The sequence below is a fragment of the Manacus vitellinus genome, unplaced genomic scaffold (genome assembly GCF_001715985.3).
Source record: "Manacus vitellinus isolate BGI_N305 unplaced genomic scaffold, ASM171598v3 scaffold_28_pilon, whole genome shotgun sequence".
Classification (NCBI taxonomy): domain Eukaryota; kingdom Metazoa; phylum Chordata; class Aves; order Passeriformes; family Pipridae; genus Manacus; species Manacus vitellinus.
Genome location: NW_021940122.1, coordinates 9,494,084 through 9,507,181, shown reverse-complemented (window position 1 = coordinate 9,507,181; position 13,098 = coordinate 9,494,084). Strand labels below are relative to the sequence as shown.

Here is a 13,098-nt window from a genome sequence, read left to right as displayed (position 1 = left end):
ACCCTCATCCCCCCACTTCAGGGTCACTCATTAGCCTTCAATGTTGTTGTCATCTTTAGAGGCTGTGTTTAAAAACATGCTGGGGGTATGACTAGCTTTTGTGTGAAGTAAAATTCTTCTCAAAGTTCTGTATTACTGGTTTAGGAGTAAACACCCTCCATTTGAATTAACCCAGATTACTAAAATACTCAGGACTTCAGAAGTTGTTGTCAGAAATGAAGCCACCTTCTGTCTTAATTTTACCAGCACCTGATCTCAGCCTGGTTTTAGATCTCTGTGTTTTCAGACAGTCTGAACTGGTGCTTTTTGCTCTTCCATGCATTGCTCAGTGATCACACAGACCCAGACAGTGTGGACCTGTCTCACTCTGTTTGGTACGCTGCCTCACAGCCACGTCTAACACAAGCCCACAAGTTTTGCAAACCCTTCCCTGCAGGTGATGACTTTAATCAAAAAGGCACCATGTGTGGTGGTCTTTTAGGGCAGGGTATCACAAGACACGCAGAATGAACATAGTTCTCCGTGCCTGAAAATGTGTACTTGGTAGAGAGAAGGGAGCAGAAGAGAAGGGAGACAGGAAACAGGAATTCATCCTTGTACCTGCAGCACACCATTGCATTAGCTTAGCTGCACCTGAAAGCAGACTTTTATCAAAACAAGGAGACTTTGAAGATCTCTGCTGCCACCCTTATCTGTGCTAATTTGATTCAAGGTATCTCAGGAATGCCAACCAATACTGTAACCAGACCTCCTGCTGCAGTACTGATATGCTTAGGTAGGATGCAAGAAACATGAAATCTCTGAAAGAAAAGTGTAACTGTTATTTATTTTTTTGTGCAAATGCTTTGTGAGAAAGCTGTTGCCTGTCTGCTTTAATCTATCGTATCTCAATTCTATGTGTAGAAATGCCATTCTTCTATGTGAAGCCCTATGAAATATACCTCTGTACATGATATGGATATGTATGATATATACAAATATACACATCTACTGATATGGGAAAATTGGGTGATATCTGGTAGCCTGAGAGAGGTGAGGCCTCTGCAGCTCCATGCCCCCATGCAATAGCCTGGTTGAGCTTGTATTTCCCAGTAGGCACATGCACAAATCCACATATACACCTCTCGAACATGGACACAGATTACACATCCAGCCACACAGAGCACTCACACACAGTGCCAGCGGCCTCATCCCCCCTCCCCCCCAGTTTGGCTGAGCAGGATGGAGGTGTGCTAGTGAGCATCCATGTATATTTATATATGTATACACACACACATGGGCAGAGTCTCTCCCCCCAGCAGCTTGGCTCAGGTTGTCTGCCCAGTAGTTGCCCCTTGATCCCTGGTACCCTCTGGTATCAGGTACCCTCTGGTACCCTTGGTCTCCCAGTAGTAAACTCCCTGTGGTGGTTTTGCCCCCAGGGATCCCCAGGCCTCTCAGTCTTTTTGGCAGCTGGATGGGCCTTCTCTGGTTGCTCTGGGAGCTGTCTCCTCCTTCACAGCCTTTTCCTGGCTCCCAGGCCCCCTTGCTGGATAGTTGTGGCTGTTCACACTCACCTACATGCCCATGCCCAGTGCTGCTCCCGGGGCACAAGTCCAAGCTGCTGGCACTTGGATCCCTCCACACCATTACCATGTGGTAATGAAAGGCCCTCACCCAGGGCAAATTGTGAAAGAAGTTTAGTGAGAAGACGGGACAGGCTGCACTGATAAGGTGCAGGGCGTGGCCAAACCATCACAAACCATTTACACACTATTGACCCTTTTTATTCCCATGTCCCATGCTTGTTTCTCCACAAGTCACCTAAATCCCTTCTGTTTCTGCCCTGAACACCCCTTAATGCATCCCGTGCAATGCCCAAATGCTCTTCCCCTGTATCCCATTGTGTGTCCCACACCCCTGAAGACAGTGACACCCCCAGTCCTAAAGGTGCTCTGGGGCTGAGGCTCCCCTGGCAGGGGGCTGGACAAGGTGTCCCTTCTTCTGAGTCCTTAACTGGGGTTTCCAGCTGCCCACCCTCGAGATGGGCCTTTGGTGGGCTGATGGCTCCTGGGATGGGCCCGGCAGGGCGCTTCTTGGGCTCCTCCTCCTGCCATCCTGTCCTCCTCTGTGGGTGTGCGGGCCGGATTGTGCCACACAATCCAACTTTTGCGGCTATCGCATCGTACTCCGTGGCTGACTGGCAACTTATCATGGCTTTCCGTGCCGTCTCTGCGGTCAGCGACGGCCGCTGTGTCTGTCCCTGTCACTGCCCCCGTGCCTGTCGCTGCCGCGGGACCGCCCGTGGCACCGCGAAATGGCTCCGCTGTTCGCCGCGCCCGCAGTGACGCGCTCTGCGGTGACCCCGAGGCCACAGATATGGAACCTGCATTAACTACGGCGGAAATATGAGCCCGCTGCGTTATCCCGAGCTGTAACAGCCCCCGGGGCATCCCTGTCACTTTTCACTGCTCCCCGGTCCGAAGCTCCCTGCCGGCGGCGCTGGCGGGCGGCGGGTTTACGCCTAACACTTCCCTGCCTTTAGCGGCTGCTGCACCACTGCGGCCCACCGCATCCCCTTCGTGCCGGACTTCGCGACCCGCCCTCCCGTCGGCCGCCACCGCCGCCCCTCAGGCGTGGAGGGAGGGCCGGCTCCTCCTCCCCGTCCCCAGACCCTCCCGGGCGCGGCGCCGTCGCCCGCTGAACTACAACCCCCAGCATGGCCCGCGGAGGGAACGGTACCCCTGGCCAGCGCGGGGGCGCGCGCTGCATGCCGGGATCGTAGTTCTTCCCCCGGGACCGCACCGCCCCTCATGAGGGCGCCGCCGGTCTGCCGGTCTCGCCGGAAGGGCTCCCTCTCCCAGAGGGCGCCGCGGCCCCGCGCGCGTGCGCAGTGCGGCGGCCAGCCAGCGCCGGGCAGGCAGGGAGGGAAGGAGGGTGCGGGGAGGGGAGCGGCGCTCGCGCGCCTCGGGCCCGAGAGGAGGACGCGGCGGGGCCGGCGGCCGGCGGCAGGTATGGGGGCGGTGGGGGCCCGTCACCGCGGGGTCGGCGGGCGGGAGTGGCGGCGTCCGGCCGGCGCGCGGGGCCGGCGTCCGCGGGGAGGAGAGCGGGTGTGGATGGGCTGAGGGCGCCCGGGCCGTGGCGGGCGGGGGGTGGGGGGAGAGGCCCGTGCGGGGGTGCCGCGCGCGCGGAGCCCCCCCGCCCCCGGCACGCGCGCGCGCAACAGGCGCGCGGGGGCGCGCGGGGGCGGGGCCGCCGCCGGCGCGGCGGGAACGGCGCGCGCGTGGCCGGATCGGGATCGGGACCAGGAGTGCGCGGGGGGTGCGGGGAGAGACGGGACCCTCCTGCCCAGGGAGAACCCCCGCGCGGCCGGACGGGCTCCCTGGGCTTCTGCTGGTGGCGTGGCCGCGCGCCGGCTTTGGAAGTCTCCGGGATTGGCTACGGGACTCGGACTGCTGCGGGACGGGGTGGGAGGAGAGGCAGAGCCTCAGCTGGACGAGAGGACATAGTCTTAAGCTGCGCCAGGGGATGTTCGGGTGGGACATTTGGGGCAATTTCTTCACTGAAAGGGTGGTTAAGCGTCGGAATGGACCGCCCAGGAAGGCGGTGGAGTCGAGGTGTTTAAGGAAAGACTGCAAGTGCTACTCAGTGTCATGGTCTAGTTGACAGGGTAGTGTTCGGTCATAGGTTGGACTCGGTGATCTGAGAGGTCTTTTCCAACCTGGTTGATTTTGTGGTTCTGTGGAAGGGAAACTTTCTCCTGGATCTTCCAAGCTTTCCCTTCCCCCCTCCCCCCCACCAGTGATGTTAGGTGATCTTACTAAAGCTCTGCCTTCTCCCTGCAAACATCACTTCGTATCCTCACATTATCCCACCCACAGCGTTAGCTCTTCGACTCCCTGCATACGATGAAGGATTTGCGCTCGGTGACCGTTTCCAGTTGTCCTGTTCTAGAGACCGTATCCGGCAGAAACTCGTCCCATTCATAGTCCCCAAGTCTGTGTTGCCCGTACCGCGGCACATGGAACGATGATTTTAAGCTTTGCCTCTTGAGGGCGTTTCATGAAAACTGAAACTCCGAGCTGAAAAGATACGTCATGAGCTGTGAAAATACTGGGCTGCTGTTTCTGCAGAATTCCCAAATGGTGCTGAATGGTTGTGTTTAATGGTCCCTTTATCCTTTATTCAAGCTGCTGTTCTTCTGGATTTTTTTGTTTGCTGGCATATTTTCTGCTTTGACTGCTTGATGTTAATGAAAGACTCAATAAAGTTGGGATATGTCTATGAGCTCTCAGGAAATGGGATTTTAACTTTATCCCTAGAAACTAGTTATTTTAAAGCTACTTTGTATATACCTCTAACAATTAGTAGCTAGAATAGAGTAGTTAATTAGTAGATTGTAAATAGAGTGTAAATTAATATATTGAGTCAAGCTAATCTTTGAATTTGTCCTTGTTTTTTATTGTAACTTCACTGTTCTCCCTTCAGCATTACCACCTGCACTGACATGTGAACTGGCTCGTTCAAAACAGCGTTTAAAATTTCTGCTTGAGCTGTAGTTGCACCTTTTAGTTACCCTTTAGAAATACCCTTAGGCACGGGGGAAATGAGTCGTAGCTCAAGGCATGGTAACTTGAGATGACATGCGAGGTAGAGGTTCTTCTCAGAGGTAGAGGTTTTTCTCAGCGTGGGTTCCCTTGTCACAGTCTTTTAAACATATGCAATGATGCTTTGCTCCTGAGAAGTGCTTCCCTTTCTGAGAAATGTGACTGTTTTGTGGGCTTGGCTCCCTCATTGGCCCCCAACTTCTAAACAGAGTCTTGGTTACATCGCATCTCTCATTCTAACACTGCACCAGGATGTTTGACTTTTGCTGTCAGAGTGCCATACCTTGATTTTTTCCAATGTTATCTCTCTGTTGATGACTTCAGAGCTGACTTGCTGGCGTTTTATTTCAACTTCAGTGTTTCAATACGGTGATCTTTTCTTTCTTTTTTTATTTCTTTCCCTTCTGTGTGAACAAGCTAAAGTGAACAGAATGGTACTTTTTTTTTTTTTTTTTTACTATCCTGTATCTGACAGGCTTGCTTTGATAACTTTCTGTTTGTCCCTCCATAAGGTTGGGGAATTATTCTTCTAAAGTGTTTTACAAGTTCTCCAGGGGACGAATGGGGGACTTCACTTTGCTTTTGTGTTCTTAAGGATAAAAGTTTACTTGTTAGGGCAACAGTAAACAACTTGCTAGGTTGGAAAATTTAACTTAGTGGCAAGAGGTTAATGGGTGTAAAACAGTGCCCTCCTGAAAAACTGAAATCAAGTTTATGCAAAAAAGCATATGGCAGATTAAAAAAATGGTGATGTGATTTAGGGTTAGGGATTTTAATGTAGATTTGAAACATAAGAGATATAGAAGAACAGCAGCAAATATCTAATTTATTGTATTTGCTTAAATACTTCTGAAGGCCAGAGGGAATAGTGAGTGAGCCCAGTAGGCCATGAGCAAGTCAAGAAAAATAAAAGCTATTAAAGGAATTACTCACTTGATGAAATACTCTGAGTGGCTGAAATATCTGAACAGGAGGTTCTGGAATGATGTAATGCACAAACAAGTTAGAAAGACCAGGCCACTTCTTTTTCAGAGAACACGAGTGGAAGCTGAACTGATAAGAAAATTATTCAGCTTCATACTGAGGGGCTAAAGCATAATGAAAGTACTTGTTTAAATAATATAATAATAGTAATGAGAAAAATGCTGATGTAAATTGCAGAGCAAAGGGGCAGCATTATAGTAGCAAGTCAACTTTTTTCCACTTGGAAGAAAAAAAAATCTAGTCTGTTACAATTTTTGAAGTCTGTCAAGCAAGTAAGTGGATTAAACTGCCTGATGTTATTTCCAAGAATGAACATAGAGTTTTCAAGATACAAAATGCCAGCAATAGAATGCAAAGCCTGTAGAAATCTCTCTACCTTGGAGAAGGTAGAGTGATTCTGGAAAAACAGCAAAGGTAAGTTTAAACTAAAAACTCAATGGAAATCTCTGCTAAATATGAAATCTGTGGAACGGTGGGACTGGAAATTATATTATGCCACCTCATGAATATCTTGAACTGAATTAAACATCATGCAGGCTTAATAATTCATTTTGAGGATAAAAAATAGAGGCAGTCTAAGACAGGTGACATTAAATTTCTTTTCCCCAGAATTGGTTTATAAAGGATGGTGGTAGTAGGAGGGTACGAAAGAGTGTTAGAAAGTGATGGTAGACTGAACATCATGGGGTCACTTCTGTTGGTCCATTCATGTAAGACAGGAGTAAATGGAGTTCAGTGACATAGAGGAAATTTTGAATTGGGATAATGTGAATACTTTCTTGAAACATAAGTAATGCTTAGGGTCATGAGGAGGCAGAAGCTAAAAGCATTGGAACTGAAAGAAATACAACTATTCCTGGATTTGTATGGAGAGTAATAGACTCTGAGTTTGCAGAGTGTGACATAAGGCTTAAGATTTAGCTAGTCACCAGCTGCTGACAGCTTTCCTTTTGATCCAGAGTAATTATTTTATCTTTTTTCATTTTTATTTGGTAGTTCAGACTGCTTGTCAGGCTCAACAGGAGGATTCATATGTTCTGCGAGAAGCTAACTGGTTTGATGCTTTATTTTAACTAAAGTTGAGATTAAATGTAAGTGATATGTCAGTTCTAGAACCATAAAAGAAATAATCTGTGACTAAACATCCTGAATGTATTTATCTCCAAACAATGCCTTGCACGACTACCAAATTTAGTGCTATGGTTAGACCTGAAAGCAAATTCACCAGTTGAATTATGAAAATGTCATTTTGGCAAACAAGCCTGCTACTGGTGACACACAAACTGCAAGGTACCTATAAGTAAAGTCAGGTAATAATGTGATTATTAGAATGTTGTGGGTTTTGTCTGAAGTAGGGTGAGATTGCCTCTTAGATACAAGGATTCCTTGTAGAGCTTCTACATGATCCCTTCTTCAACTGGCCTGTGTGTTCCTGTTCTACCTTTTTTTTTTTTTTTTTTAATTGAGAAGTGATCAGAAAGGAGAAAGATGTGTCTCTCTGTGCTGCGTCTTGGATTCAAGAGCTTTTGGTAGGAGGGGTACTAGGGAGGAAAAATGAGCATAACCAAGCTTTAAGGTGCCTATGGGTTTTTTCTTGATGTGGCTGATGCATCATTGTTACATGACTCTTTTGGTTGCTGATGTCCAAAGTTAGTATGAAATCAGTAGAATTTTGACTTACCGTTATTCTGTGGGTTTGCCCACGCCTTGCATAGTGCTGAGTCACAGCAAATAATACAATTGTTGCAGGCAAATTTGTCATCACGGGAAGGATAAGGTAGCTTTCTGCACCTTCTGATATTCCCAACTCCACAAAAAAGTTGCTTGAAACTACAAAGTCAACTTAATTAATAATTTAGTTTATTTTTAACCCAATTTGTTTTAAAGTGTTAGGGATTTCTTTTTTTCATGATGTGAAATGCTGAAAGGTGCACTCTTGTTCTCTCGTAAAGAATGTTCAGGGTGTTAGCAATTTTAGGGTGATCTTTTTTCTGACAGATGATGACTGTCAAATGATGTTTTTAAAACAGTCTCTTTTTCAGATATGACCTTACAGAAAATACATTGTTGGCCAGCTCATTCTGTAAGTGCAGGGAGGATAAGCTGTAATCTTAATCAAAATACAAATGTATCTCTGCTTTAAAAGAAAAACAGATTACATTACACAGGAATAATCACTTCTGTTGTTTCATGTAGATGGGCACATTAACGTGAGGTTATTTTTTTAATGTTAGTATAATCCTGTGCGGCTGAAAAGTTTAATTCCCCATCACTAGCTGCTTTGTTTTATGACTTGTGGGAACTTTTTGGTTGCAGGTTGATTGTGGACTGTAGAAAACAGAAACCTCATAGAAATGAGGTTTTTTTCATTTAAACAGATTTATTGTGCTGCATTGTCTTTGAATGCAGTAAAGGAGTTTTGCATTTTCAACTCAAATCAGAAAGTCTCAGGTAACAAATTTGAAGAAGTTTTCATTTTAAGTTGACCTGACTTTGACAGTCAGTTTTTTTTACCCTCTTGCTCCAGTTAAAAGCTTTCTGGAACTTGGAAAGCTTTATCTGCTGCCGTGTTAAGTCAAAGTGGACCTTTAAAAAATGGGACTCAAAACATGTTGGAAATGTCTTTATGATAGAAAATGTATAGTGAAGTGCTGGATATACTGTGTGTAATCTTTTATTGGGGGGGGTGTCCTCTCCTTCCACCAAATATTGTAAATGTTTTACTGCTTAATGTTGTCATCAGTGTTTCTTCAAAAAAGAAAGAAAAAGTGCATAATCCTCAAGCTTTTAAAAATTAAGTGTCTGTTTATGTGGCTGTCAGTGTGCTTAGGTAGTAGTACAGGCTGATGTGTCAGATCAGTTTCTGAGACAGCACCAAGTGTCAAGTAATTCTATTTCTGTTAGTGGTTGTTTTTTGCTGCAACCAGAAGTATGCTTCCTTGTTTTTTTGTTTTGACTGTGGTCTTTTTTTATTGTAAAGAAGATCAGGGACCTGGCAAGCTGATATTGACCTGATTTTAAGCACGTCTTAATAAATACCTATTTTTGTAAGCACAGAAAATTTTTCTGAATGTTACCTGGGAGTATAATTGTTTTACCCTTCAAGATTAGTAATTCTGCAGAAATACCTTTGATATGGTGTCTTATTTTAACCACGTTTTCATCTTGTCAAGATGAGGTGTCAAAATGGGACATCCCTGCAGACTTGACATCAGGTGGCCTTGACATTGTTCAGGCAACACAGTCTATTTTTTCTCCATTTTTTTTTGTTTACTTTTGAGCAACAGTCAATGTTGAGGTTTGTAATTGGTCTGTAGTATCACATTCCATATTGTGCAGTGTTGTTTCTTTTCAGGCCTTGTATGAATTGTTTTAAGATTATTCTCATTATTAAGCAGGTACCAGTCCAACTTGCCAAGTGGCCTAAAACTAAATTAGCTGTAAATTAGGTGGGTTAATACTTGTTTGCTCTTTGACAAGTTTATAAAAGTGCTAGAACAGCAGCAGTTGTGAATTAAGGCCTACTATTGGGCAGGGAGAAACGCTAGGAGGACTAGGAAGCCTGCATTTGCCAAATATGGAGATGGGCAGCAGTTCCATGAAGAAGTCCCCTTCTTGTTTCCAGTTTTTGACAGAAAGTCCCTACAAGTCTAAACCCTGTTTCAAGGCTATATGTTTTATCCATATTTTGCTACAACTCTTGGGTTAAAGGAGTTGAAGCTCTTTTAATCCTCTGGCCTTTTGCATAGCAGAAGGTGCTGGTTTCATTTCCTCTCCATCATTCTCCTGTGATGGTTGCCCTAGGAGTGTGGGTCCCTGCTGTTCTGCTGCTGCAGCTTCCATAAACCACAGAAAATGAAATTCACACAATTTTGTTTCCTTCTAAGTGCTAGGATTTGATATATCATCAGCAAAACCTACTTTGTAAGTCTATACAAATACTGTAACTGTTAATTTTATGGTGCCTGTAAGACATGTTTCCCCATCCCATTTTACAGCTAGAGAAGGTTAAGCATAGGTTTGAGAAATGGCTGTGCTTGAACAATAGCTTTTTGTAGATGAGATGATTAAATATCCTTTCCTCTAGATGTCCTGAGCTTTACAGGAGTCTGAAGCCATTTGAAATTAGAAGGTAATACCTGTCCCTCAGGTCATATGGGTGTTTCTACTGATGGGCATTCCAATAGACCCCTGTAATCCAGTATGTTTTGGTCAAATAATTTTGGAAAAGAAGCAGATACATCCTCACCAGAATATTAATCTAGCCGAGCTGGTTTTTCAAACAGCAGGAGGTGACAGTGAAGTCAGTCTGCTGTTTTTCTTTTAATTTCTTTTTTCCCCTCAGATAGCACTGTCAACAACAGTATGGAGACTTGGTGGATGTGTACATAGGATTTTGCTCTGGAAGTTTTTCCTGGGAAATAGCATGAATCCCAGATGATATTTTTTATCATTCTATGCCCTGTATTATTCATGGTTGTATTATGAAGACCTTTCATTGTCTGTCACCTCCAAGAAATCTAACTGTTTACTTCCACATGATTTAAGTAGTTCTGTTAGCATTCTGATCTGTTGCCTTCAAATTGCTAAAAAACAAATTAGAAGGACTTTCTAAAATCTGTGCTTCATGGGAAAAAAACCCAAACACATTTGTGGCCAAAATGTTGAATTTGTAGAGAGTGTGTTGATGAGAGCAAAGAATGATCAAGTGCTACTTTCAAGTTAGTTTCTTTAAATTGGATAGGTTTTCTAGTCTCACACTAAAGAGTGTCAGAGGGTGATGCATCCTGTAATCACACCTCAGCGAATTGCTCAAACATCTGTCCAGGCTGTGCTGTAGGTATTTGGCATTATGTCAAGAAGCATGATTGTGATGTAACTTCTCTGGGAAGTGTAGAGTCCCATGGCAGAGCCAATACACAAGCTAAAATCTCCTATTACCTTGAGTGATTCCAGCTTCTCTCACTGCTTAGAGTTCTGTCCTGACAGTGCCATTTCCAGCATGGCTTGTCCTTTCAGGGTTGTTTCCCTCTCTCTTTGGCAGGAATCAAAAGGAGAGACAGCAGTTTGACAGCACACCAGAGCTCACAAGTCTGCCTCCAGTGAGTCCTTTCCTTTTGTCAACTGCTCCGTTAGTTAGGAAATGTACACTGATATTATGGAAGATCATGGATGTTTAGATACTTTTTTTTCCACACTGTTTCTCTTCAACCTCCTTCTCTGCCTTAAGTTTCAAGTCTTCTGCTTCCATTATACTCCTATTAGAAAGTAGAATGTCTTATATAGGTTTGCTATTCCCACTCCTACTTCCAAAGAAGGAAAGTTTGTCTCCAGCAGTCTTTAATATCAGCAGTGTATTTCATAATCTTGGTTTCAGCTCTATGTATATGGTGTATATGTTACTCTTACATATAAAAAATGTATGTGGTTATATATACTATTACACAGGTCTTGATTTGTAAGGGCTTTATTTTTACATCTCGGTACCTCTGACGTGTGGAATATCCAAGAGTATTAGTCACATGGCATTCCTTCTGGCAAAGCTCTTAAGTCTAGTGACAGTGATATCTGATTTAAGAAGGCAGGGAGTTCATTTTTGTTCCTATATAGATGATTGCTTGGGACAAGGTAGGTCATGGCAGTAAGTGACTGTATTTCCCGGTGCTTCTGAATTTCTTTTACTTGATGAGCAAGGAGAAATGCAGTACTTTTTATTTCCCCTAGAAGTGTGTGCTTGGAACACATTGACATTTGGTAGGGTTCTTGTCTTAATCAGCAAAAAAATTGGGATCATATTTTCCTTAGAGAAATGCAAACATTCAGGAATAGTCAGAGTTTAATTTTACTAAATTTTTTTTTTTAGTGGTAGCCAAACTGAGGAGGAGAAAGTGTCATATGGAGTTTGAGTGCTATTGCACAAAAGCCTGAAAATACACCATGAAAGTCCCTTACCAGGTCTCCAGAGGTTTTTATCTGTAACCAGGAGTATAAAAAATGTGGACAATACTGTGCTATCTTTAGGAGAGAAAAGATGTGTAGAACATTTCCATGACAACCACCACAGATTTTCACCAGAAGTAGCATTAATTTTGACAATGCAGAGAAAATCTAGGGTTTGCTGTTTGCTACATGGGTGAACTTATTGACCACTGAAAGATTTTCAGCTAAGTCACAACAAAGCTACTGAAGGCCAGTTTGAAGTTGGTTTGCTTCTGTTGCTTAGTGTGGGGGAAAGGCTGCATCCTGAAAAATAGAGTAGATTTATAGCAAACAATCCTTGGATGACTGTAACAACTAACATAGAGTTGTTGTATTTTCAGTCCTGAAAAGCCATTGTGTGCTCACACACTTGAGTAGGTCTGAAGATGTTAGCAGCATGTGTGGGCTAGATGGAATCCCTGATGGGGTCATTGAATTTTTCATCAGTAGTCAGGAAACCAGTAAAAGAATGGTGAAGAAATAATTGATTTTAAGATCTATTCAGGACATAAAAGCTACTTTTAGAAAATAACTATGGATTTAATGGTTATACAGGTTAGATTGGCAGGCATGTAAAATGGATTTGTGGCTATGTGCTGGGATTTTGCTTATTTACTACCAGTGAGGGCCTGCTATAAAATAAATTATTGAACTAATTGCTAGTTGAATCAGTAACTTCTCAGTGGTGGAGAGAGTTTAATTTTTTCACCTTTAATAAAAGAAACTCTTCCCAGTCATTTGGTGGCAGGCATTTGTACTCCCAGGTAAAACCCAATAAACTATTTTGAAAAGATTATAAGTGTACAGTTTACTCAGAAGATAGAGGAAGGGATTAGTCAGCAAAATGAGCTGTCTTGAAAGTCAGAAATGAGCATAGCCAAAAGTTGTGGCTAAAGCTTGTAAAGGGTGTAAGAAGTAGAAGATAATTCTTGTGAAACTGTTGGGTAGAGGGGTTGAGGTAAAATCAGAGAGAGAATTCAAGTAAATCCTATGTCTGTGTTTTCAATAAATGAAACAATGACATAAGGTACAGCAGGAGTGAGCTAATAGAACTCTGAAAGGAAAATGGAAATTATTACCTTAAAGTCAGAAGCAAAATTAATCAAAAGAAAATTAATATGCAAGTTGGGAGATGAGGGGAAACTAGTTAAAAAAATACAGTAAGGAAGAATACACTAAAGAAACATTTATGATGAAGTTTGTACTGTCATTGAAATTTTGAAACAGTAGAACATTATATGGAGAGGCTACATAATAGAAATTAGATGAATTTCAGTATTAAGGGATGAAGATGTTCCCTGTCAAGGATTTATTGAGATTAAGAACTTGTAGGGGTTGAAAGTGAAGGTATGAAAGGACCACAGGAATTTATCAAAGTCCTGAAATCCCAAATAAAGGCAAATACAATCTTGTGAGTTTGGGAAGACAGGTTTCAGGCAAAAGTGGAGAATTATTAATAACGTTGTGGAGGGCCCGAGATCTTGTTTGGAATGTGGCATGTGCCCGTGTTTGTTCATGTTCAGGGGCAGAGTGACTGGAGTGTCTGCAA

The 13,098-nt window shown here is 43.7% G+C and overlaps 1 protein-coding gene across 2 annotated transcripts in view; it reads left to right on the top strand.

Annotated features, from left to right (window-relative positions):
* The first annotated feature begins 2,985 nt into the window (after nt 1-2,985).
* The window catches only part of KPNA1 (karyopherin subunit alpha 1), a 50,932-nt gene continuing 40,819 nt past the window's right edge, over nt 2,986-13,098 (top strand). Inside the window, exon 1 of one of the 2 annotated variants that reach the window (XM_029960673.1) lies at nt 2,986-2,991. The gene's annotated coding sequence lies outside the window, so the exon portion shown is untranslated. Of the gene's footprint in view, nt 2,992-10,609; nt 10,673-13,098 lie in introns of those variants that run through there. The other variant, XM_008924475.4, reaches the window with a different exon arrangement.